Below are 25,376 nucleotides of genomic sequence, written 5' to 3'. Positions count from 1 at the left end.
GAGGGGAACTTTTTCCTCGGCGATGAACGCGCCGCTGGTGTATCGCTGGATGCTTCGCAGAGAATCCGCATTCGATTCCCAATGCATACTGCAGATTTTCTTCATTTTTTCCGTCTCGAATTGTTGAAAATAGGAGCATCAAAAAAGTCAAAAAGACAAAAAGATGATTTTTGCAGATGGTATGGTAATATGGGGTGATAAAGAGGTAGGTGTACAGTTACAGCTTGATGCGTGCAAGGAAATAATGAAAGTATCGATTAGAAATAAATAAAGATAAGAGTGAAGTAATGGTATTTGGAAGAGAGAAAGTAATCAACGGAAATATTACCTTGAATCGAGAACCCCTCAAAGTGGTAGAAAGTTTCACTTATTTAGGGAGTGAAATATCAAAGGATGGAAGAATAACTAACGAAATTAATAGGAGGTTACAGAAGGGAGGCAATTTCTACCAAACAATAAAACACCTGATTTGGAATAAAGAAGTTTCAGGAAAAGCAGAACTCCTTATGTATAAGAATTATTACTTCCCTATTGTCACTTATGGTGGAGAAACATGGACAATGACAGAAAGGGACTGGAGCAGATTGCAAGCAGGGGAAATGAAATTTCTCAGAGCAGTTAAGGGAAAAACAAGAATGGACAGACCAGGGAATGTACAGATTGGAAAGGACCTCAAACAAAAAAGTATGAGAGAATAAATTGAAAGAAAGAGATTAAGATGGTATGGGCATGTTAAGAGGATGCATGGGCAGAGATTCCCCAAAATTATGGAAGAACTAAAGATGGATGGGAAAAGACCTCGAGGGCGCCCAAGAACACCGTAGAAAATGGGAGTGAGAATATCTGTTGAAAGGAGAGGTGTGACCCGGCAGCAAGTGGAGGAAGGAAAGTGGTGGGAGGACCGAGCCAAATGGAGGGGACTCGTCAGCACCCAGACCCGGCAGTAGCTGGAGCGGGATTCGGATATAGATAGATAGGAGCACCAATAACGAAAATAAAACAATAAGGAATAATAACAAGATAGTTAAATAAATTTGACTACTCAGATTGCTATAAAACTAAAACTTTAACCTAGGCCGCTTTACAATGGCCCTTTCTCTCACTCTGTTAGTCGTCTTCAGTTCCCTTCGAACCATTATGGTAATGGTTCTTGTCATATACCGAAGAGCCATAGAAACTTGCACACCGGCCTAATATCTTGTAGGGCCACAGCGAGCATGCAGAGGTGCCGCAGCACGACGTGACATGGACTAACGTCTGAAGTAGTGCTGGAGGGAACTGACACCATGAATCCTACAGGGCTGTCCGTAAGTCCGTAAGCGGGTGGAAATCTGAACAGCACGTTGCAAGGCATCCCCGGTATGCTCAATAATGTTCATGTCTAAGGGGGTTTGGTGGCCAGCGGAAGATTTTAAACTCAGAGGAGTGTTCTTGGAGCCACTCTCTTATGGACGTGTGGTATGTCGCATTGTCCTACTGGAATTGCCCAAGTCAGTGGGAACGCACAACGGACATGGTTCAAATGGCTCTGAGCACTATGCGACTTAACTTCTGAGGTCATCAGTCGCCTAGAATTTAGAACTAATTAAATCTAACTAACCTATGGACATCACACACACCCATGCCCGAGGCAGGATTCGAACCTTCGACCGTAGCGGTCGCTCGGTTCCAGACTGCAGCGCCTAGAACCGCACGGCCACTCCGACCGGCACAATGGACATGAATGGATGCAGATGATCAGACAGGATGCTTACGTACGTTTCACTTGTGAGAGTTGTATCTAAGAGTATGGAGATGTATGTTGAAGGAAGTAATATGTTGTCCGGCTCCTGAAAAGTTTTTCCCGAAATTTCGATAGTAAATCTCTCCATGATACACAACTCCTCTCTTGTAACGTCTGCCAGAGGAGTTTGTCTAGCACCTCCGTAACGCTATCTCGCCAGCTAAGCGATCCCGTGACTAAACGGGATGTAATCTTCGAGCAGCTACTTTTAGAAGTATTTCTTTTTCGGGAATCAAACACTCGTCGACAATGGGGTCACTAGATCACAAGATCGGATTATGGAATGATGGGAAAGAAAATCGACGGCACCCTCTCAAAGGAACCATCCAGACATTTGCCTGATGCGATTTAGGAAAATCACGGAAAACGTAACTCAGGACTGCCGGACGCGGGTTTGAAGCGTCGTCCTCCCAATGGCGAGTGCAATAAGCTAATTGCTGGGCCACCTCTCTCGCTGGGAAATAATCTAGATGCATACCACGCATATGATAACAATGCCTGAAAAACTGGTGCTGAATATTAATAATGAGTTACGGTAATCGTTACTGCATCCGACCGATTGTGCAATTCCCGCTCTTTTTCCAGAAGCAGACTGCAGTTTTGAAGCCTGAAAATAGAGTTTCCAATTTATCGATAAAAATAATCATCACATGGTTGGCACAGACGCATGCTGTTTGGCCGTGTTACTTCTACCGTCCAAGTCGGTTCGTCTTTCTCATTTATAAACATGCTATCAGACATGACAGTATTAGTTTTCCCACCTAGAAATTCAATAGACAAACCTAAAAATCAGCAACCCATGGTTTTGAAATGTTCTCTGGCCATTAAAATTGCTACACCAAGATGAAATGCAGATGATAAACGGGTATTCATTGGACAAATATATTATACTAGAACTGACATGTGATTACGTATTCACGCAATTTGGGTTCATACATCCAGGAAATCAGTACCCAGAACAACCACCTCTGGCCGTAATAACGGCCTTGATACGACTGGGCTTTGAGTCAAACACAGCTTGGATGGCGAGTACAGGTACAGCTGCCCATGCAGCTTCAACACGATACCACAGTTCATCAAGAGTAGTGACTGGCGTATTGTGACGAGCCAGTTGCTTGGCCACCATTGACCAGACGTTTTCAATTGGTGAGAGATCTGGAGAGTGTGCGGGCCAGGGCAGCGGTCGAACAATTCCTGTATCCAGAAAGGCCCGTACAGGAACTGCAACATGCGTTCGTGCATTATCCTGCTGAAATGTAGGATTTCGCAGCGATCGAATGAAGGGTAGACCCACGGATCGTAACACATCTGAAATGTAACGTCCACTGTTCAAAGTGCCGTCAATGCGAACAAGAGATGACCGAGACGTTTAACCAATGGCACCCCACACCATCACGCCGGGTGATACGCCAGTATGGCGATGACGAATACACACTTCCAATGTGCGTTCACCGCGATGTCGCCAAACACGGATGCGACCATCACGATGCTGTAAACAGAACCTAGATTCATCCGAAAAAATGACGTTTTGCCATTCGTGCACCCAGGTTCGTCGTTGAGTACACCATCGCAGGCGCTCCTGTCTGTGATGCAGCGTCAAGGGTAACCGCAGCCATGGTCTCCGAGCTGATAGTCCGTCCTGCTGAAAACGTGTTCGTACTGTTCATGCAGATGGTTGTTGTCTTGCAAACGTCCCCATCTGTTGATTCGGGGATCGAGACGTGGCTGCATGATCCGTTACAGCCATGCGGATAAGATGCCTGTCATCTCGACTGCTAGTGATACGAGGCCGCTGGGATCCAGCACGGCGTTCCGTACTACCCTCCTCAGCCCACCGATTCCATATCCTGCGAATAGTCATTGGAGCTCGACCAACGCGAGCAGCAATGTCGCGATACGATAAACTGCGATCGAGATAGGCTACAATCCGACCTTTATCAAAGTCGGAAACGTGATGGTACGCATTTCTCCTCCTTCCACGAGGCATCACAACAACGTTTCACCAGACAACGCCGGTCAACTCCCGTTTGCGTATGAGGAATCGGTTGGAAACTTGACTCATGTCAGCACGTTGTAGGTGTCGCCACCGGCGCCAACCTTGTGTGAATGCTCTGTAAAGCTAATGGTTTGGATATCACAGCATCTTCTTCCTCTCGGTTAAATTTCGCGTCTGTAGCACGTCATCTTCGTGGTGTAGCGATTTTAATGGCCAGTAGTGTATATTACGAGGACAAACCTGACTATTAGTTTCTTATAAGCACGGGAAAAAAGTTGGGCAACAATTTTCCAGAGGCTATGATAAAATATTGCGCCTCGAATCAATGTGCTATTTAATGTATAGTAGCAATTGCGACGAGAGTTTACTTTTCTCCTGTATCCGATAACGCGCTTCGAACGCTCATCTTCGCTGCAGCCTTACTCGCAACAGTTTTCATCCAACGAGCGCCCATGCTCGCAGCGGCTGCGTTCACAGTTACCATTGACAACGCGGCGTTGCTGCTGTTGTCCGAAACTACAAGGGCTAAGGTTTTTTTTTTCTTTTTTTTTTTTTTTTTTTCAAGGAGCGATCGGTTGCGAAATTAAAATCGCAGAGAAAATCCGATGAAGTTCCGGGCAGGTGTTTCTCTAATACACCCATCAGCTGCGTCACTTTTTAGCGATGTGCGTGCTGTGATTCGATTTCTTCATGCTGACAGGTTCCGCCTGGTATAAGGCATCCTAAATAACTCAGCTGAAATAAATGACAGCAAAGTGTGGTAGTGGTGCAGAAACTTTGAATTAGTACGTACAGACGTTCATGATGCGGGTGGTTGCAGGAGGAAGCAAGTGTCAGCTGATGATTTTGTTCGGCGAGTGACCTGGCAACTCGAAGAAATCGTCTACGCAGGACAACTCAGAACAAGCGAAGAGGAATCAGGCATTGTCCTCCCACATGAAAATACATGGCCACACACTGCTGCTCGAATAAAGACGCGATTCCGAAGGGAAATGTTTGAACACTCACTATACAGCCCTCTGATTTTGATCTCTTCGCCCACAAGATCGGATTGCCATGCGGATAGCTTTCGGGCACAGGCACCAAACTGCGGGTTAATGTAGTAAATTGTCAAAAAGAATAGGCGGCTCCCTTCTACGACAAGGGTATTGAATGTTGGTATCACGCTAAGACAAATGTGTAAGTTGGAGCAGCGACTATCTACAGAAGAAACTGAAAGATATAGCCAAATGTTTCAAAAGAACATTTTCGAACTTGTACTGTTTTAAATGTCGAACGTTGTATCTGAAGTGACGAGCTTGTTAATCAATGCATCAAGTGATGTTTTGATAGTCAATGACATTAGTAAATTAGCCAGTACTCCTACGGCATAGAAGTTATGTAAATTTTTCGTTAATTTATTTGATATTTCATGTGTTCCAGACTGATAGCCTTCTTCCTGAGCAATCAAAGAACCCATAGCTATAGCCAGACGAAAGTTGTTTCGTCTGGAAACAACAGTTTCCATTTCGAGACCGATCGGACCTTGGGAAAAAATAGTTTTCTTACACTGAGTAGCGAAATAAAGTGGCACACCTGACTAATATCGTGTAGGGCCCCCGCGAACAAGCAGAAGTGCCGCAACACGACGTGGCATGGACTCGACTAATGTCTGAGGTAGTGAAAGAGGGAACTGACACCATGAATCCTGCAGGGCTGTCCATAACTCGGCCGGCCGAAGTGGCCGTGCGGTTCTAGGCGCTGCAGTCTGGAACTGCGAGACCGCTATGGTCACAGGTTCGAATCCTGCCTCGGGCATGGATGTGTGTGATGTCCTTAGGCTAGTTAGGTTTAACTAGTTCTAAGTTCTAGGGGAATAATGACCTCAGATGTTGAGTCCCATAGTGCTCAGAGCCATTTGAACCATTTGTCCATAAATCCGTAAAAGTACGAGGGGGTGGAGGTATCTTCTGAACAGCGCGTTACAAGGTATCTCAGACATACTCAACAATGTTCATTTCTGGGGAGTGTGGTGGACAGCGGAACTGTTTAAACTCAGAAGAAAGTTCCTGGAGCCACTCTGCAGCAGTTCTGGACGTTTGAAGTGTCGCATTGTCCTACTGGAATTTCCCAAGTCCGTCGGAATGCACAGTGGACATGAATGGATGCTGGTGATCAGAGTGGGTGCTTACTTACGTGTCACTTACGTCGTATCTAGACGTATCGGGGCTCTCATATCACACTAACCCCATACCGCATCCGCCCAATACCATTTGAAACGAGACTCGTCCCGACCAGACAGCATGTTTCTAGTTATCTACAGTCCTATATCAGTGCTGACAGATCCAGGCGACGCGTAAACCTTTGTGTCGTGCAGTCATCAAGGGTACACGAGTGGGCCTTCGGCACCGAAAGCCCATATCAATGATGTTTCACTGAATGGTTCGCACACTGACATTTGCTGATGGCCCAGCATTGAAATCTACAGCAATATGTGGAACGGTTGATCTTCTGTCACGTTGAACGATTACATTAAGTCGTCGTTGGTCCCGTTGATGCAGGATCTTTTTGCAGCCGGATTCCTGATATTCACATTAGGCTCTTGAATGGTCGTGTGGGAAAAATCCACACTTCATCGTTACCTCGGAGATGCTGTGTCTCATTGCTGGTGCGCAGACTATAACACTTTGCTATTCGCTGAAATTGCAGTTGTAGCAGCAGTAACCGATCCAACATCTACGTCAGACACTTGTTGTCATGTATTGGCGTTGCCAACGGCAGCGCCGTATTCTTCCTGTTTACATAGTTATGTATTTGGATACGCATGCCCATACCAGTTTCTTTGGCGCTTCAGTGTGTTATCAATTTTGGCTGCTGTGACCCCTACAAGCTTGTGTATCGGCTACCTGCGATACTGTCGTGTCATGCTGGTGGGCTATGTGCTTCGACGTAGAAGCAGTAATTACTCTTTTTTTTATTTACAACATGCTCCATTACAGTACTTGTAATCCTACATGTATGTATTCTGAGTGTGTCAATGTGTTTGTGTGTGTATGGGGTGGAGTGCAGTGTTTGCGTTGTATGATGATCAGAGAATGGACGAAGTGATACCAATCCGTCACATAGCACCAAGGTTGCCGCCAAGCATAACTTTCCTATTTTTCCTATCGGACGGACACACGGCCATCCGCAATGTCACATGCCCTCACTCCATGAGACACGGTGGACAGGTTTGGTATTTTATCCAGGACATTGGCGCATAGTCTGGTGATCATGAACTTTATGCCACCACCTCTTCTCCCCTGGTCCTCCAAATAATTGCCGTGTACATTTTTTCCACCACCAGGATTCAAGCCGGCCTTCCCCCAAGTCTAACACCACCACACAAGCGAGTCATTATTACACTTGTTTCGTCTTTGTAATACCTGTAATGGTGACTCGCTGGGCGATGTAGTTAATTGCTAGATTAGGCATTTAAAGCTTATTCTTGAATGTAGACTTTCGTGGGATACTGATGTCTTCCGTCAAGTGTGTGGCAGTCACTCTCTCGCGAGTCAAACAAAACTGCCACCATTCGCGCTGTCCTTCCTTGCATCGTATGAATAAAACTCAGAATAAAGTTCGGAGAACATTCTCTGGTTTCCACGAATAAAGCGAGTCGTATAACCTGCTACACCTGAGAATGTTCTCATCTTGAGTAAAAGAGTGGGGGAAATTGCTCAACGCGAAAAACATGAATAAAACTGCAGAAGTTTCTCACAAGCCGAGAACATTATCCGTTTTTTGAAGTGAGCTCTGTAGCGTACTTCGAGCTCAGTACGTTAATTGAGATTAAGTTATATCGATGTATTTTTAGTAAAAATTGGAGAATTTATGAGGGGTGTTCAGTAGGAGAGGTACGAAGCAACACTGAAACCTTTACTCAAAAGTAACAACCATAGGCTTTATCACAACATTCCCACTGTTTCAAGAGCCCAAAGATGCCCTCTTACCAGAATTCCTGTGTCTGTGGCAAAAGCCAGCCCTCCATAGTACCCTCCAGTTGGTCGTCCGTGTTGAAGTCCTTCCTCCGAGATCCATTTTGGAGGACCAAACACATGGAAGTCCCAGGGCGACGTGTCCAGGTTGTAGGACGGATGTGGCCGAGCGGTTCTAGGCGCTACAGTCTGGAATCGTGCGACCGTTACGGTCGCAGGTTCGAATCCTGCCTCGGGCATGGATGTGTGTGATGTCCTTAGGTTAGTTAGGTTTAACTAGTTCTAAGTTCTAGGGGACTGATGACCTCAGATGTTAAGTCCCATAGTGCTCAGAGCCATTTGAACTATTTGAACAGTACCACCCTCAAGGAGGAAACCATGGTACTGTAACTGTGGCTGCATGGTACAGTGCATATTGGACCGCTGTCTCTGTACCAGAGTACCGGGTGATCAAAAAGTCAGTATAAATTTGAAAACTGAATAAATCACGGAATAATGTAGATAGAGAGGTACAAATTGACACACATGCTTGGAATGACAATAGGTTTTATTAGAACAAAAACAAATACAAAAGTTCAAAAAATGGCGACAGATGGCGTTTCATCTGATGAGAATAGAAGTAATTAGCATAACAAAGTAAGACAAAGCAAAAATGATGTTCTTTACAGGAAATGCTCAATATGTCCACCATCATTCCTCAACAATAGCTGTAGTCGGGGAATACTGTTGTGAACAGCACTGTAAAGCATGGCCGGAGTTATGGTGAGGCATTGGCGTCGGATGTTATCTTTCAGCGTCCCCAGATATGTCGGTCGATCACGATACACTTGCGACTTCAGGTAACCCCAAAGCCAATAATCGCACCGACTGAGATCTGGGGATCTGGGAGGCCAAGCATGGCGAAAGTGGCGGCTGAGCACACGATCATCACTATACGACGCGCGCAAGAGATCTGTCACGCGTCTAGCAATCCTGCATAAACATCGTACGTGAAGCAGGTGTTTATCAGCCAGGCTGAGGATGATGCGATTCTGTAACATATCGGCGTACCTCTCACCCGTCACGGTAGCAGTTTTGCTGTCCAGCGCCAGCTGTCGGACATTTTGTGAACTTTATTTTTATTTTTTGTTTTAATAAAACCCGATGTCATTCCAATCATGTGTGTCAATTTTTACCTCTCTATCTACATTATTCCATGATTAATTAAGTTTTCAAATTTATACTTACTTTTTGATCACCCGGTATATTTGAATAAACGGTCTCTAGCAAGGAAACCGTGCATTTCGGGACGTAAGTTCATTAAACCACCTTTGTTCCGTATCCTCTCATCGGTCAATGCCTAGAGTTTGTACACGGTGGAAAAAAATCACCCTGTATAGCAGAACCACTCTCTTCGCTAACGGCTCAGGCCGTTAGCTTTTGGTGAACTTGCGTAGGCTACTGAACGGCTCACTGTTAATGGATTTCACGGGTTCGAGGAATTCCATGAGTATCGGACCTCAGACGCCGTGAAGGAGGGTGAATATCACCTTGTCTGCTGAGGGCACAGCTCCCAGTTTTCTAGGGGGAGGTAACGACACACGGTTCCATTGCCTAGATGTTTCACTACGTTATCCCAAAGCCGCATATCCAAATTTGAACAGGTTACTCGTTACGATGTTTCGTACCTTTTCATTTGACCATTACTTATACTTTGTTCGGAAGGTAAAAAATGTATACGTAGCGCTGTGAAATAATGAAGAATGAAGTTGTAGATGTTTATACAGATTTAATAATGAAAAAATTATTTGGTTGCCGAATTAGCTCCTTCCCCAGAATCATGAAAGAAGAGAGGAATTTCAAACGGAGCGGAAGTGAAGACACTTTGGTATCACTTGGAAGAACCATGTTTACAGTCTCTTGTTGGACAAGACTTAGGCGTATACCAGTCAAATATGTCACAGACATTTTCAGTTGTTCTTCATCACGTGACTCAAAAAGCACCTTTGTGGATCCTATTTCCCATGAACTTAGAACTAGAAACAGTAAAAGTTAAGTGGCTATTACGGTACCATTTTCCATGTGCGGTCGTGACACTCGATTGCACACAACATAATACCTTCTGTACATGAATACGAATGTACTAACTGAAATGTTTTTCCTAGTGCCAACATGCAGACGACGTATAATTACGGTGAAATGTTTACTAATGTCGATGTCTTACGGACTGTATCAGTACGCGACGCTAGGATATGGAGAGACTCTGAAGTATCGAGGTAATGAGAGACAACCAATGTATCGTTTCAGTTTTAGGAGTTGCAAGATATGGCACTCTACCATGGTTGTTGTCACCACTACGGTGACACTTCAAGCATATGTCATAGCGACGAGGGCGACGTCACTGGAGTTGTCCATTATCACCATAGAAATAAAGCACAGTCGGATACAGCTGCATGTTTGTAGTGTGTTGTTTAGATTCTCTCTCTCTCTCTCTCTCTCTCTCTCTCTCTCTCTCTCTCTCTCTCCCTCCCACCCTCCCTCCCTCCCTTTCTCTCTAACTCTAACTCTCTTTTGCGTAATTCGTTTGGATACAGCCGTTCAGAAGCTTGTAGTGTTTAAGTACTAGTGAATCGGATTTCTTCGTCATTACGTCGCTTTTTACTTCACTCTGCCTAATATCTGAAAGCTGCTTTCAATTAAATTTTTACGTGTTAACGTTGATTTTTAAGTATAAATATTATTAGTTAATTACTCGTTTGGTCGCGTACAAGGCCAGGTCCTCATAGGAAAGTACTGTTTCCAATGAATTTTAATGGAATCTTGCTATGTTTGGGTTCGGGACTTGAAGTTTAGTTGTTTCAAATGGCTCTGAGCACTATGGGACTTAACATCGGAGGTCATCAATCCCCTAGAACTTAGAACTACTTAAACCTAACCAACCTAAGGACATCACACACATCTATGCACGAGGCAGGATTCGAACCTGCGACCATAGCGGTCTCGCGGTTCCAGACTGAAGCGCCTAGAACCGCTCGGCCACACCGGCCGGCCGAAGCGGTTAAAGCGACTGCATGCATAAAGAAAGAAATCCAGGCTCGAGTCGCGAATCGGCACAAATTTTCACTTGTAGCCACTGAATTTAATTCAATTTCCAATTGTGGCTGAAATGCGCATTTCTCTTAAAATCCTTAGAGAATATGTACTTCGCGAGCACAGAGCCTCAAGCTGTCGCATCTTTCAGTTTTCTGCATTGTTTCCTACTCTTCTACAGATCTGTGTATCTGTCGCCATATCTCCTCATCTATCAATCTATCCACAGTAAGAATTAAGTAAACAGAATCTGATTAGACTATATTAGCAGAGGTGACCTAGTTCCTAGTGATGACGAAATGATAAGATATTGGTGGGTAAATGGATTAGAAATCAACAAGAATAAGAATTGGTTGGCGACCCCATGGAGTGCTGGTGCACAACGACCATATATGTTAAATTAAAAGGAAGGTCAGCGTTGGCCGTAATATTGATGTTTTTATTGACAGCAAAATAAAAACATCAATATTACGGCCAACGTTGACCTTCCTTTTAATTTTTTAATTTAACAATAAGAATAATAGGCCTATCTATGAACAGCTTGATTTAAAAAAGATGTACATGAATTTATAAAAGGCAAAGCTGGCACGATAGTGTGCGACAGTACAAGGGTAGTTCTGATTTGGGTTGTGTAGTATTAGACAGTAATAACAAGGAATTATGTGAAGAAATAAGTAATAAATGACGTGTATGTAAAGGAGAATAACTGAGGAATCTTATTGTTTAGCTGGTGTGTGACAAAGGAGACATAAGAACTGACTGCTGGAAGTCATGCATGTTGGTGAGCAATGGCAGGGAGTCATATTAGGTACTAACAAATAAGTAGAATGAAGAGCAACAGAAGAATAATAGTTAACAATGAAGCAAATAACATAATATGAGAAATGATAAAGAGAAACGGAGAGTAGGGGTTTGAGATAACACGAAATGTGGACGAAGTTACAAAGAGAAGTAGTTAGGAACCTTTCCATAATGTAATCAAGAGGATGGAGTGGAATTTAATAAATAATAAAGTAGAAATAATGTGGAAGTATGTTTTGTGGGATCAGACAACAATGTAAAATGTAGGTGTCACTGTAGTACTGCACATCGTGAGTAATCTTAGGAGTGTAAGTTGAATGAAAGGTGAGAAAGTACAAAGTAGCAATAAGCTTACAATAATAATAGCTGGTAAGTTTCAATTAAAAATCTTTATCTAAATAAGCCTGTAAGCAGACGTGCAAGCCCACGAAGTGTATTTTGAAAAATAAAGTAAAATCGCATATGCATAGAATGGAACAACTGCCCCCTCTGGGCTCCACAAGGATCTTGTAGTAGTGAATTCATTTTCAAACAGGAGAAGCTAACCGAACCTCTATTACTTGCATATGTGAAAATAATATGCATAGAACCAGTGAAGTAAGACTTGCCAGGCTATTCTAGGCAGATGGTATCTCTTAACATGATGAGTCCTTAATGTTTCAATATTCCGTTTTTTATTTGATTGAAACGTGCAAATGTTGCACGACAGGTAGCGGCAGAAGAAAAGCAGTCATCTTACACATGTATTTTGGAGTTTTAAAAACTTGTGCTATATAATTAATTTTGCGTCTTAGTGATAAGGAATAAGTTAATAAATATACTGTGGTTTTGGGTTTTATGAAGCAGCTATAATTCGGCAGAAGGAGGAAAGAGTTGTGAGTGAGGATAAAGTTATATTTGAGTAGTGAAAAAGTTGAATCTGTGAACCTATGCGCACTTTTCAGCGTATTATTTTGCACACGCTAGAGTAATGTAACTTTTTTTCTTTCGCTTCTACTCTTGCACCCCAAACATTTACTTGTATTGTTGTTTTTTTTTTAATTTAGTAATTCCGCCTTTTCTCTTTCACAGAAAAAAGAACATTCATTCGTATTGTTGGTAAATTTTTTTTTAATTTAGTAGTTATAAGAAAGTTATTCTTGTCCTTCTTTCCCGTAGGGACATCTTGCATACAATTTTGTGTATATTCTACTTATGTTTAGACCTACATTATCTAAGTGATGTTGGATGATTAAATAACCACATGCGTACGTAAATCAATATCTGTTATTTAAGTTAAATACTGCGCCACGAGAAGTTCTAGAGAATATAAGATGATGAAATGTGAGAATATTACTAGAATCCAATCTTTTTTTTTCTTTTCCTTCCACATCTAAGGTAATATTGCAACGTGCAGGTTTTGCGTAACCTTCTATATACGTTCGGTGACTGCCATGTATCGAATTATTGATTTCATTTCGTCCTGTTGTGTGCTTACACCTTTAATAACGTATTGTTACTATTGAGTAAAATATTTGTATGCGTATAAAATTGTATATTAGCGTGAATAACTGAAGAGATTGCAGTTTACATCGTGTGAAACCCGGCTAGCGCTATTCGTCAACGAGACTCAGAGGCCATAGACACGGGTTCCCAGGTAGATGCCGTGTTTCTTGACTTCCGTAAGGCGTTCGATACAGTTCCCCACAGTCTTTTAATGAACAAAGTAAGAGCATATGGACTATCAGACCAATTGTATGATTGGATTGAAGAGTTCCTTGATAACAGAACGCAGCATGTCATTCTCAATGGAGAGAAGTCTTCCGAAGTAAGAGTGATTTCAGGTGTGCCGCAGGGGAGTGTCGTAGGACCATTGCTATTCACAATTTCATAAATGACTTTGTGGATAACATCGGAAGTTCACTGAGGCTTTTTGTGGATGTTGCTGTAGTATATCGAGAGGTTGTAACAGTGGAAAATTGTACTGAAATGCAGGAGGATCTGCAGCGAATTGACGCATGGTGCAGGGAATGGCAATTAAATCTTAATGTAGGCAAGTGTAATGGGCTGCGAATACATAGAAAGAACGATTCCTTATCATTTAGCTATAATATAGCAGGTCAGCAACTGGAAGCAGTTAATTCCATAAATTATGTGGGAGTAGGCATTAGGAGTGATTTAAAATGGAATGACCATATAAAATTAATCGTCGGTAAAGCAGATGCCAGACTTAGATTCATTGGAAGAACCCCTACGTATATCTCGCGAAGAGACCATGAGCATAAAATCAGAGATATTAGAGCCTACACAGAGGCATACCGACAATCTTTCCTTCCACGAAAAATACGAGACTGGAACAGAAGGGAGAACCTATAGAGGTACTCAAGGTACCCTCCGCCACACACCATCAGGTGGCTTGCGGTGCATGGATGTAGATGTAGGTGTTTTTGTGAGACGGAGAGAGAGAGAAACTAGTTTTCTACACTCATGTTCAGAAAAACCTGAACACCTTGAACGACTAGAAATAGGAGGTTCACATTCACAGGACATGTACATCAATATGTTTTGCAGAAATGATTAGCAGTTGAACCATGTTGAACCGCAAGTTCAAGTTCAACATCGATATCGCGACGCAAGACGATCTACCGGTAAAATGTACCAGCGCCTCTCGTTGTCGCTACAAACGGATGGTTATGGATCAGTGTGGCTTGACCAGACGTGCTGAATAGGACGCCGCATTATTGGCATAAGTGAATGTGATGCATCCATCGGGGAAATTGCCTCTCATATGGGACGAAGCGTTCCGGCAGTGCAACGGGTGTGTGCAGAATGGTTCACGGTAACCGTAGAACACGACGAGGAGGATCTGGTCACACGACCCAGAGCACTCCCTGAGGAGATCGGCACCTCATCGGAATGGCATTGGAGGACAGATCTGCGTCCTCTTTGGCTCTGGTGCAACAGTGGAACAGTGGAACACATCTTACACTATCAAGGGTGACAGTCCGTCACCGTTTCTTACGATATGGGTTACGTGCGCTTCGTCCATTTCTCCGCCTACCTCTGTCAAATGTGCAGAAACATGCTACATGGCAATGGTACCAGGTGTACCGGTATGAAATGAGCGTTTTTTTGTGAGAATGAAAAACTAATTTTGAATTGGAAAGTAAAAACATTTTATTCAAAGTACTGACCATTGCTTTCTATACATTGTGACCACCTTTCTGGCAATTTGTGGACACCACGCCAATACAAATGTTCGTCTTTTGAAGCAAACCAATCAGACACCCAATTTTCGACTTTTTCGTGGGAATCGAAGTGTTCCTCAGGCAATGCGTGTCCCATTGATGAAAACAAATGGTAGTCGAAGGGTCCAAGTCTGGTGAATACGGCGGCTGGAGTAGCAACTCCCAGCCAAGTGTTTTGATTGTATACTGAACCAGTTTTGCTTTGTGTGCAGGTGCATTGTCGTGTAAAAAAATTTCTTTGACATGTCTTCTGGTCCATTCTGTTTTTTTTTTTTTTTTTGGTCAATGCATAGTTCAAACAGATCATTTGTTGTGTGTAGCGATTAGTATTCACAGTTTCACCGGGATTTAGAAGCTCGTGTTACACCACACCTTTCTGATCCCACCAAACACAGAGATCTGGTTTTGCAGTCGATGTTGATGGTTGTCCCGTGTTAACCCATGATTTTTCCGGTATAGGATTCTTAAAATAAATCCATATTTCATCACCAGTAACAATTCGATGCAAAATTGATTTTCTTTCATGTCTTTGAAGCAACATTTGACAAATGGTTTTTCGGCTTTCCGTCTGTCTTTCATTCAATTCATGTGGCACCCATTTTCTACACTTTTGGATCTTTCCCATAATTTTCAAACGGTCAGAAATTGTTTATTGTGCAACATTTAGCATTGCTGGAATTTGCTTCAAAGGACCATCTTCATCCAATATTGCATGCAATTCGGCGTCTTCCAACTTTTTTGGTCGTCTTCCACGTTCTTCATTTCTTACATCAAAATTATTATTTCTGAACCGTTGAAACCATTTTTTGCTTGTTGCTTCTGATAGAGCATGATCGCCGGCCGGAGTGACCGAGCGGTTCTAGGCAGTACAGTCTGGAACCGCCGACCGCTACGATCGCAGGTTTGAATCCTGCATCGGGCATGGATGTGTTTGATGTCCTTAGGTTAGTTTGGTTTAAGTGGTTGTAGGTTCTTTGAGACTGATGACGTCAGAAGTTAAGTCCCATAGTGCTCAGAGCCATTTGAAGAGCATGATCACCATATGCCTCGACAAGCATTCGATGCGATGCTGCAGCACTTTTTTTCAAATGAAAACAAAAAATTAATGCTTTCCGCAAATCATCACTTTCTGGTACAAAATTCGATATTGTTAACAAGATGAAAACATATGATGTTGTTTGTTCCAGGACTTGATGTATACTAAATATCTTTGACTGATGTCATACCAACCAAATAAAAAAAAAATTAAGGCTCGTTCACAACAAATGTTCCCTATCGACAGATTTGTATCTTAACGCTCATTTCATACCGGTACACCTGGTATATGGAACGACGTCACTGGGGACACGAAAGGCATCAGGTAGTGTTTTCGGACGAATCAAAATTCTGTTTGTTTGAAAATGATGGCTGCATTTTGGTTCACTGCAGACAGGGGAGCGGCATCCCAGTTACTGCATTCGCACAAGACGTGCAGCACAAACTCGAGTTTTATACTAAGGGGTGCTGTTTGATGAAAAACGACAAATCACAGCAGGTGCGTGTCCACGGCACTGTGGACAGTGTGTCGTACGTGAATGACAACCTGCCACCCATAGCCATATCTTTTCTGCACAACGCCCCAGACCTCATTTTTCAGCAAGACAATGCATGACTACATGTTGATGCCTTCTTGGTCTCACAGGATGTCAGCCTTTTGTCCTGGTGCACCTAATCGTCAGGGTTGTCTCGCCAGTCAAAAATGTGTGCGATATGGTGAAATGACAGGTGCAGTGCTGTGAACTAGTGCCAACTAGTGCCAACCACCACTGATCAACTTAGGAACCAGGTGAATGCAGCATGGATGGCTATAGCGCAGAAAGCCACTTGAGCCTTAGCCGCGTCGATGACATCACGCATGGAACAGGTTATAAGGGCCTATGACAGAACTGTGCCTACTAGGCAATAGGACGCACGCTGAACCGAGGTGACTGAAAGGCTAATTTTTTCGGCAGGAAATATTAATGTACGAGGGCTACTCGGAAAGTAAGGAACGATAGGTCGCGAAATGGAAACCACAGTGAAAATCAAAATTGTTTTATTTGCAACAGTTAGCTACAACTTCCAGCTACTTATCTCCATAGTCGCCGATTCGACTTAGACGTTTGTCGTAGCGTTGTACCAACTTTCCAGTGCCCTCGTTATAGAAGGCAGCCGCCGGTGCTTTCCGCCAGTTCTCTACGCTGGCCTACAGCTCGTTGTCTGTACCAAAATATTGTCTTCATAGCCAGCGGTTCATGTGAGCAGGAAATGAAACTCAGAGGGAGACAATTACGGGCTGTATTGTGGGTAATCAAACATTTCCAATTGAAAACGTTGCAGGAGCAGCTTCATTGCCCCTGCAGAATGCTGCTGATAATTGTCTTGAAGATGAAAACGCACGACAGTTATGTAATGTTGGCTGCATAGCTTCAGGCGAAATTTCTCACCAGGCCCTCGTACTTGGCGGCAGGCACTATTGTTGCAGGTATCTTTATTTGCTCCCTGTGTGCTCAGAATTAAAGAGAACGTCGTAACGGTATCTACGGGCATACTAGAGACACTGCCCAACACACCTGTGCAAAACTTCATCGGGTTTTCACTGTGGTTTGCATTTAGCGACGGATCGTTCCTTACTTTCCGAATAACCCTCGTACGTGCCCTGTGAATACGAACATCCTATCTCTAGCCTTTCAGAGTGTTCTGTTTTTTCTGGTCATGAGCGTTATTTGTGGATAGATCACTAGGCGAAGCGGAAACAAAGTATTCTGGATAGAAGTGTAGAGTGTTTTTTGTGAGTGACTGAGGAATGGTGTGTGAAACGTACTCTCACAAGAGAATGTCACTAGCTGCAGTTACTCGCCCTTGGTACACTGGGTCCTATTGCTACTCGCAGTTGAATTCATTTGCAGACCCCAACAAAAGTTTGTGTATATTTATGTGCAGTACTGTCACCGTCAGAGGGTGGTACGGGACCACAAGTCCCTTCACCACACCTCTAAAGTGAATTGCAGTGACGCAGTCACTGCCCTGTGGAAATTAACTGCCTCACCACCACAGTTAGACCGCAATAGACCGGTGATGCTGTATTGCAACATATCACAAAAAAAAACGCATACACACTTAACTTTAGACGTCTTAGAGGGCTAATATTGTCTCAGTAATGAATTAAAATCCATTCCACTGTTTACGACCAAGGCGGCATTTTTGGAGAGGTAAAGGTAGGGCTATAGGGTAGGAAGGAGGCCCAAATCATATAAAAAAGAATAAAATAAACGGCTATCGGGTAGTTCCCCTTACCATAAGCAGAGTCAATGTGGAGGCTGGCCGGACGGCCTCGCCCGTTCATCCTGTCAGTGGGCAGGTGGCCGCCCCTTCAGCGGGGCTCGAGCAGGCACACGGGGGCAAAGGCTTGCTCGTTATTGGGAGCTCCAACGTTAGGCGGGTGATGGAGCCCTTTACGGAAATAGCGTACAAGGCTGGAAAGAATTCCAACGTGCACTCGGTTTGTCTGCCGCGGGGCCTCATCCGAGATGTGGAGGCGGCCTTGCCTGCGGCTATCGAGCGTACGGGGTGCAGTCGTCTGCAAGTAGTTGCTCACGTCGGCACCTGTCGCTTGGGTTCTGAGGCGATCCTCAGTTCGTACAGGCGGCTGGCGGATTTGGTGAAGACCGCTGGCCTCGCACGTGGGGTGCAAGCAGAGCTCTTTATTTGCAGCATCGTTCTCAGAGTGGATCGGGGTCCCTTGGTTTGGAGCCGAGTGTAGGGTCTCAACCAGAGGCTTCGTCTGTGACGATCTTGGCTGCAGATTTCTAGACTTGCGCTATTGGGTGGGGAATTTTGGGACGCCCCTAGATAGGTCAGGGGTGCACTACACAAAGGAAGTGGCTACTAGGGTAGCAGAGTACTTGTGGCGTGCACATGGTTTTTTTTTAGGCTAGGCAGTAATGCGAGGTGTCCTGATGAACACTCACCAGTCGACGTGCAGGCAGAGAAATCAGGACGCGCTCAGAGTAAAGACACTTCAGCTATCAAGATATTAGCAGTAAATTTTCAGAGTGTTCGGAATAAAGTTCCTGAATTTACTGACCTCCAGGAAGCGTGTGGCGAGCAAATTATTCTCGGGACTGAGACCTGGCTGAACCCTGAGATAGGAAGTTCTGAAATATTTAGTGAGGGTTGGGACGTGTATCGGAAAGACAGGTTAGACACCGTAGGAGGTGGTGTGTTCATTGCAGTTGACAAAAATATTGTGTCTACTGAGGTCGAAGTAGAGTGTGGCTGTTATCTGGACACGTTTAACAGGGCTAGGGGAAATAAAGTTAATTGTGGGATGTTATTACCGGTCACCAGGTTCCACCGTGACAGTTCTAGAATCATTCAAAGGGAGTCTACACTCTGTATCGCAGAAGTACTCGGATCATGCTATATTAGTCGGAGGCGACTTCAACCTACCTGGTATACACTGGGATGTCTATATATTCATTACAGGTGGTACAGACAAGCCGTCGTGTGAATTACTTTTGAACACATTATCCGAAAACTGTCTTGAGCAGCTAAATCGACAGCCAACCCGTAATGAATATATTTTAGATCTGGTAGCCACGAACAGACCAGACCTCATCGACGGTGTCAGTGTTGAGACAGCGATTAGTGATCATGATGTTGTCATTACGAATATGGTTACGAAAGTTAAAAAGTCGGTCAAGAAGGCTAGGAGAGTATTCTTACTAGAAAGAGCAGATAAGCAATTGTTAGCATCCCACTTAGTAAATGAATCGACTTCATTTACTTCCGGTACGATGGACGTGGAAGAATTATAGGCAAATTTTAAACACATTGTACATCACGCATTGGAGAAGTATGTACCGAAAAAGTGGGTTACGGACGGAAAAGACCCACCGTGGTTTAACAGCGCAATTCGGAGAATGCTCAGGAACCAAAGACAGTTGCAATCGCGGTACAAGAAAGATAGGGAGAATGAGGACTGGCAAAAGATAGTAGAGATTCGTGCTGCTGTAAAAAGAGCGATGCGCGAAGCATACAACCACTACCACCGTCATACCTGAGCAAAAGATCTTGCTGAAAACCCAAGGAAATACTGGTCTTACGTAAAATCCGTAAGTGGGTCGAAGGCTTCCATCCAGTCACTCATTGATCAGTCTGGCCTGGCAACGGAAGACAGCAAAACGAAAGCTGAAATATTAAATTTAGCATTTGAGAAATCTTTCACTCGGGAGGATCGTACAAACATACCACCGTTTGAGTCTCGTACAGATTCCCGTATAGAGGACATAGTGATAGACATCCCTGGGGTTGTGAAGCAGCTGAATGGGTTGAAAATAAATAAATCGCCAGGTCCTGATGGGATTCCAATTCGGTTTCACAGAGAGTATTCTACTGCATTGGCTCCTTATTTAGCTTGCATTTATCGCGAATCTCCTGCCCAACGTAAAGTCCCGAGCGACTGGAAAAAAGCGCAGGTGACGCCTGTATATGAGAAGGGTAGAAAGGCGGATCCTCAAAATTACAGACCAATATCCTTAACATCGGTTTGTTGCAGGATTCTCGAACATATTCTCAGTTCGAATATAATGAATTTTCTTAAGACAGAGAAGCTGCTGTCCATGCATCAGCACGGCTTTAGAAAGCATCGCTCTTGCGATACGCAACTCGCCCTTTTTTCACATGATATCTTGCGAACCACGGATGAAGGGTATCAGACGGATGCCATATTCCTTGACTTCCGGAAAGCGTTTGACTCGGTGCCCCACTGTAGAATCCTAACTAAGGTACGAGCATATGGGATTGGTTCCCAAGTATGTGAGTGGCTCGAAGACTTCTTAAGTAATAGAACCCAGTACGTTGTCCTCGATGGTGAGTGTTCATCGGAGGTGAGGGTATCATCTGGAGTGCCCCAGGGAAGTGTGGTAGGTCGCTGTTGTTTTCTATCTACATAAATGATCTTTTGGATAGGGTGGATAGCAATGTGAGGCTGTTTGCTGATGATGCTGTTGTTGTACGGGAAGGTGTCGTCGTTGAGTGACTAGGAGGATACAAGATGACTTGGACAGGATTTGTAAGTGGTGTAAAGAATGGCAGCTAACTCTAAATATTGATAAATGTAAATTAATGCAGATGAATAGGAAAAAGAATCCCGTAATGTTTGAATACTCCATTAGTAGTGTAGCGCTTGACATAGTGATATGAAGCGGGACAAGCATGTAATGGCAGTTGTGGGGAAGGCGGATAGTCGTCTTCGGTTCATTGGTAGAATTTTGGGAAGATGTTGTTCATCTGTAAAGGAGACCGCTTATAAAACACTAATACGACCTATTCTTGAGTACTACTCGAGCGTTTGGGATCCCCATCAGGTCGGATTGAGGGAGGACATAGAAGCAATTCAGAGGCGGGCTGCTAGATTTGTTACTGGTAGGTTTGATCATCACGTGAGTGTTACGGAAATGCTTCAGAAACTCGGGTGGGAGTCTCTGGAGGAAAGGAGGCGTTCTTTTCGTGAATCGCTACTGAGGAAATTTAGAGAACCAGCATTTGGGACTGACTGCAGTACAATTTTACTGCTGCCAACTTACATTTCGCGGAAAGACCACAAAGATAAGATAAGAGAGATTAGGGCTCGTAGAGAGGCATATAGGTAATCGTTTTCCCCTCGTTCCGTTTGGGAGTGGAACAGGGAGAGAAGACGCTAGTTGTGGTACGAGGTACCCTCCGCCACGCACCGTATGGTGGATTGCGGAGTATGTATGTAGATGTAGATGTAGAGAATGCCACTACCGGACGATTCCTCCCCAACAATTGCATCTCATGCATGCAAATTTCAAAGATTGTTGGAAAGAGGCTACAACCTTGACACACTCTTTCCCGTTAATTAATAAACTTGTTGTAGTTGGAATTCACAGTCATAAAATTTTTTTGAAGGATATAATCTTTACACCTGTGGCTGTTATAAGTTTTATTACACTATTCCAATTTCGGCCTTTGGCCATAATGAAGTGCTGATATTATGGCTTTCCGTTGACATGGCTTAAAACCATGATAATGGTGTAAGGCCGAAATTGCAATAGTGTAATAAAAAACACTGGCGTAAAGATGATGTCTTTCGGGTAATAATTAAAATTTCTTCTGCTCGGTTATATTCCAGATCTAGAACAGTTTTTATCCCTTTAATATAGTCTGTACTAGCTGACAATACCAGCATTTTTCCCAGGTGTTCGTTTAGCAGTTTTCTTTTAGAAACGAAAAAAAAATGAACTGTTCCTGTGAGGTTCTATGAAAAAAAATCATTTGCATGCATTCATGAAAACACCTCTGAAACCATACAGTAAAGTCGGTGTCACATGATCCGGGGCAGTTTCCACACGCAGGGCCCAAATGGCTCAAATGGCTCTGAGCACTATGGGACTCAACTGCTGTGGTCATTAGTCCCCTAGAACTTGAACTACTTAAACCTAACCAACCTAAGGACATCACACACACCCATGCCCGAGGCAGAATTCGAACCTGCGACCGTAGCAGCGGAGCGGCTCCGGACTGGAGCGCCTAGAACCGCACGGCCACCGCGGCCGGCACACGCAGGGCCCAGCAGCTTCGCGTGTCTACAACGCGATTTTATAAACTCCTCTATAACGAGGCCTGTTCATAGCTCTATACACGGATATTCTTTATGTCTACGGCCATTTGCGCTTCTCAGTGAGCTGTCAAAAGAGCTACACGGCGTCATGGACTTCCTTCACTCGATTGCAAGAGTATTTAATAGTAAATAATAAATATATTAAAATTCCATGTATGATGTGGCAGTTTTTCACATCTGTCAGTGTTTATTACGTCATATCTCCTGAAATGTGGTGAAAGGTGGTTCTTTCCCCCAAATCGATTGTTGCCTGGTGGTAAGGGATATGTATGCCAAGTTCGGTTGAAGCAAATGCTTTCTGTTTGACTTAAATACAGCCTGATTACTGTTCACTACAGCTCGCATAGATAACAGTAATCACACGGTTTACGTTCAGAACACCTAGAGTCCCTTTATCAGACAACAATTGCAATTCGCGCTCGACCTTACCGCTATTGCCACATGACTATTTTCAGTTTTGTTAGTATTATTTCCCATGAAAATCAGGAAAATTGGATTAAACGTCATATACGACCACTGCTCTTTCTCGTCATTCACATACGATTGTTAACTTACCCACCTGAGCACTCTCAATCCCGAACAGTACTTTCTCGATAATTCTTTACTACCCACTTTTCCTGTATTTTAGTATTTGACGCACGTCCCCTCATCATGTTCCTCGAGTTAACATCAGGGTTTCCCAAACAGTGTTCCGCGAAATACTGATGCTCCACGGGAAGTGAGCAAGTGCTCTTCGAAAAATGGTTAACACCCTGGCGTTCTTTCTTAGAGATATTTCCTTAATTAAAAAAAATCATTACGGTTTCTCCGTTACTACTTATGGTTTAAGCTAAACTAATGACTGAATGAAATAAATTTTTCTCATTTTTTAAAACTATATTAATTTATTATTCTTTAAAAGGTGGGAATTTAAGGAGATGGGACCTGGATAAACTAACTAAACCAGAGGTTGTACAGAGTTTCAGGAACAGCATAAGGGAGCAATTGACAGGAATGGGGGAAAGAAATACAGTAGAAGAAGAATGGGTAGCTCTGAGGGATGAAGAAGTGAAGGCAACAGACGATCAAGTAGGTAAAAAGACGAGGGCTATTAGAAATCCTTGGGTAACAGAAGAAATATTGAATTTAATTGATGAAAGGACAAAATATAAAAATGCAGTAAATGAAGCAGGCAAAAAGGAATACAAACGTCTCAAAAATGAGATCGACAGGAAGTGCAAAGTGGCTAAGCAGGGATGGCTAGAGGACAAATGTGAGAATGTAAAGGCTTATCTCACTAGGGGTAAGATAGATACTGCCTACAGGAAAATTAAAGAGACCTTTGGAGAAAAGAGAGCCACTTGTATGAATATCAAGAGCTCAGATGGAAACCCGGTTCTAAGCAAAGAGGGGAAAGCAGAAAGGTGGAAGGAGTATATAGAGGGTCTATACAAGGGCGATGTACTTGAGGACAATATTATGGAAATAGAAGAGGATGTAGATGAAGTGGGAGACATGATACTGCGTGAAGAGTTTGACAGAGCACTGAAAGACCTGAGTCGAAACAAGGCCCCCGGGAGTAGACAACATTCCATTAGAACTACTGACGAGAGAGCCAGTCCTGACAAAACTCTACCATCTGGTGAGCAAGATGTATGAAACAGGCGAAATACCCTCAGACTTCAAGAAGAATATAATAATTCCAATCCCAAAGAAAGCAGATGTTGACAGATGTGAAAATTACCGAACTATCAGTTTAATAAGTCACAGCTGCAAAATACTAACGCGAATTCTTTACAGACGAATGGAAAAACTGGTAGAAGCCGACCTCGGGGAAGATGAGTTTGGATTCCGTAGAAATGTTGGAACACGTGAGGCAATACTGACCTTACGACTTATCTTAGAAGAAAGATTAAGGAAAGGCAAACCTATGTTTCTAGCATTTGTAGACTTAGAGAAAGCTTTTGACGATGTTCACTGGAATACTCTCTTTCAAATTCTAAAGGTGGCAGGGGTAAAATACAGGGAGCGAAAGGCTATTTACAACTTGTACAGAAACCAGATGGCAGTTATAAGAGTCGAGGGGTATGAAAGGGAAGCAGTGGTTGGGAAGGGAGTGAGACAGGGTTGTAGCCTGTCCCCGATGTTATTCAATCTGTATATTGAGCAAGTAGTAAAGGAAACAAAAGAAAAATTCGGAGTAGGTATTAAAATCCAGGGAGAAGAAATAAAAACTTTGAGGTTCGCCGAAGACATTGTAATTCTATCAGAGACAGCAAAGGACTTGGAAGAGCAGTTGAACGGAATGGACAGTGTTTTGAAAGGAGGATATAAGATGAACATCAACAAAAGCAAAACGAGGATAATGGAATGTAGTCGAATTAAGTCTGGTGATGCTGAGGGAATTAGATTAGGAAATGAGACATTTAAAGTAGTAAAAGGGTTTTGCTATTTCGGGAGAAAAATAACTGACGATGGTCGAAGTAGAGAGGATATAAAATGTAGACTGGCAATGGCAAGGAAAGCGTTTCTGAAGAAGAGAAAATTGTTAACATCGAGTATAGAGTTAAGTGTCAGGAAGTCGTTTCTGAAAGTAATTGTATGGAGCGTAGCCATGTATGGAAGTGAAACATGGACGATAAATAGTTTCTACAAGAAGAGAATAGAAGCTTTCGAAATGTGGTGCTACAGAAGAATGCTGAAGATTAGATGGGTAGATTACATAACCAATGAGGAGGTATTGAACAAAATTGGGAAGAAGAGGAGTTTGTGGCACAACTTGACAAGAAGAAGTGACCGGTTGGTAGTACATCTTTTGAGGCATCAAGGGATCACAAATTTGGCATTGGAGGGCACCGTGGAGGGTAAAAATCGTAGAGGGAGACCAAGAGATGAATAC

This window comes from Schistocerca serialis, chromosome 10 (genome assembly GCF_023864345.2).
Source record: "Schistocerca serialis cubense isolate TAMUIC-IGC-003099 chromosome 10, iqSchSeri2.2, whole genome shotgun sequence".
Taxonomy (NCBI): Eukaryota; Metazoa; Arthropoda; class Insecta; order Orthoptera; family Acrididae; genus Schistocerca; species Schistocerca serialis.
This window is presented reverse-complemented; position numbering follows the sequence as displayed.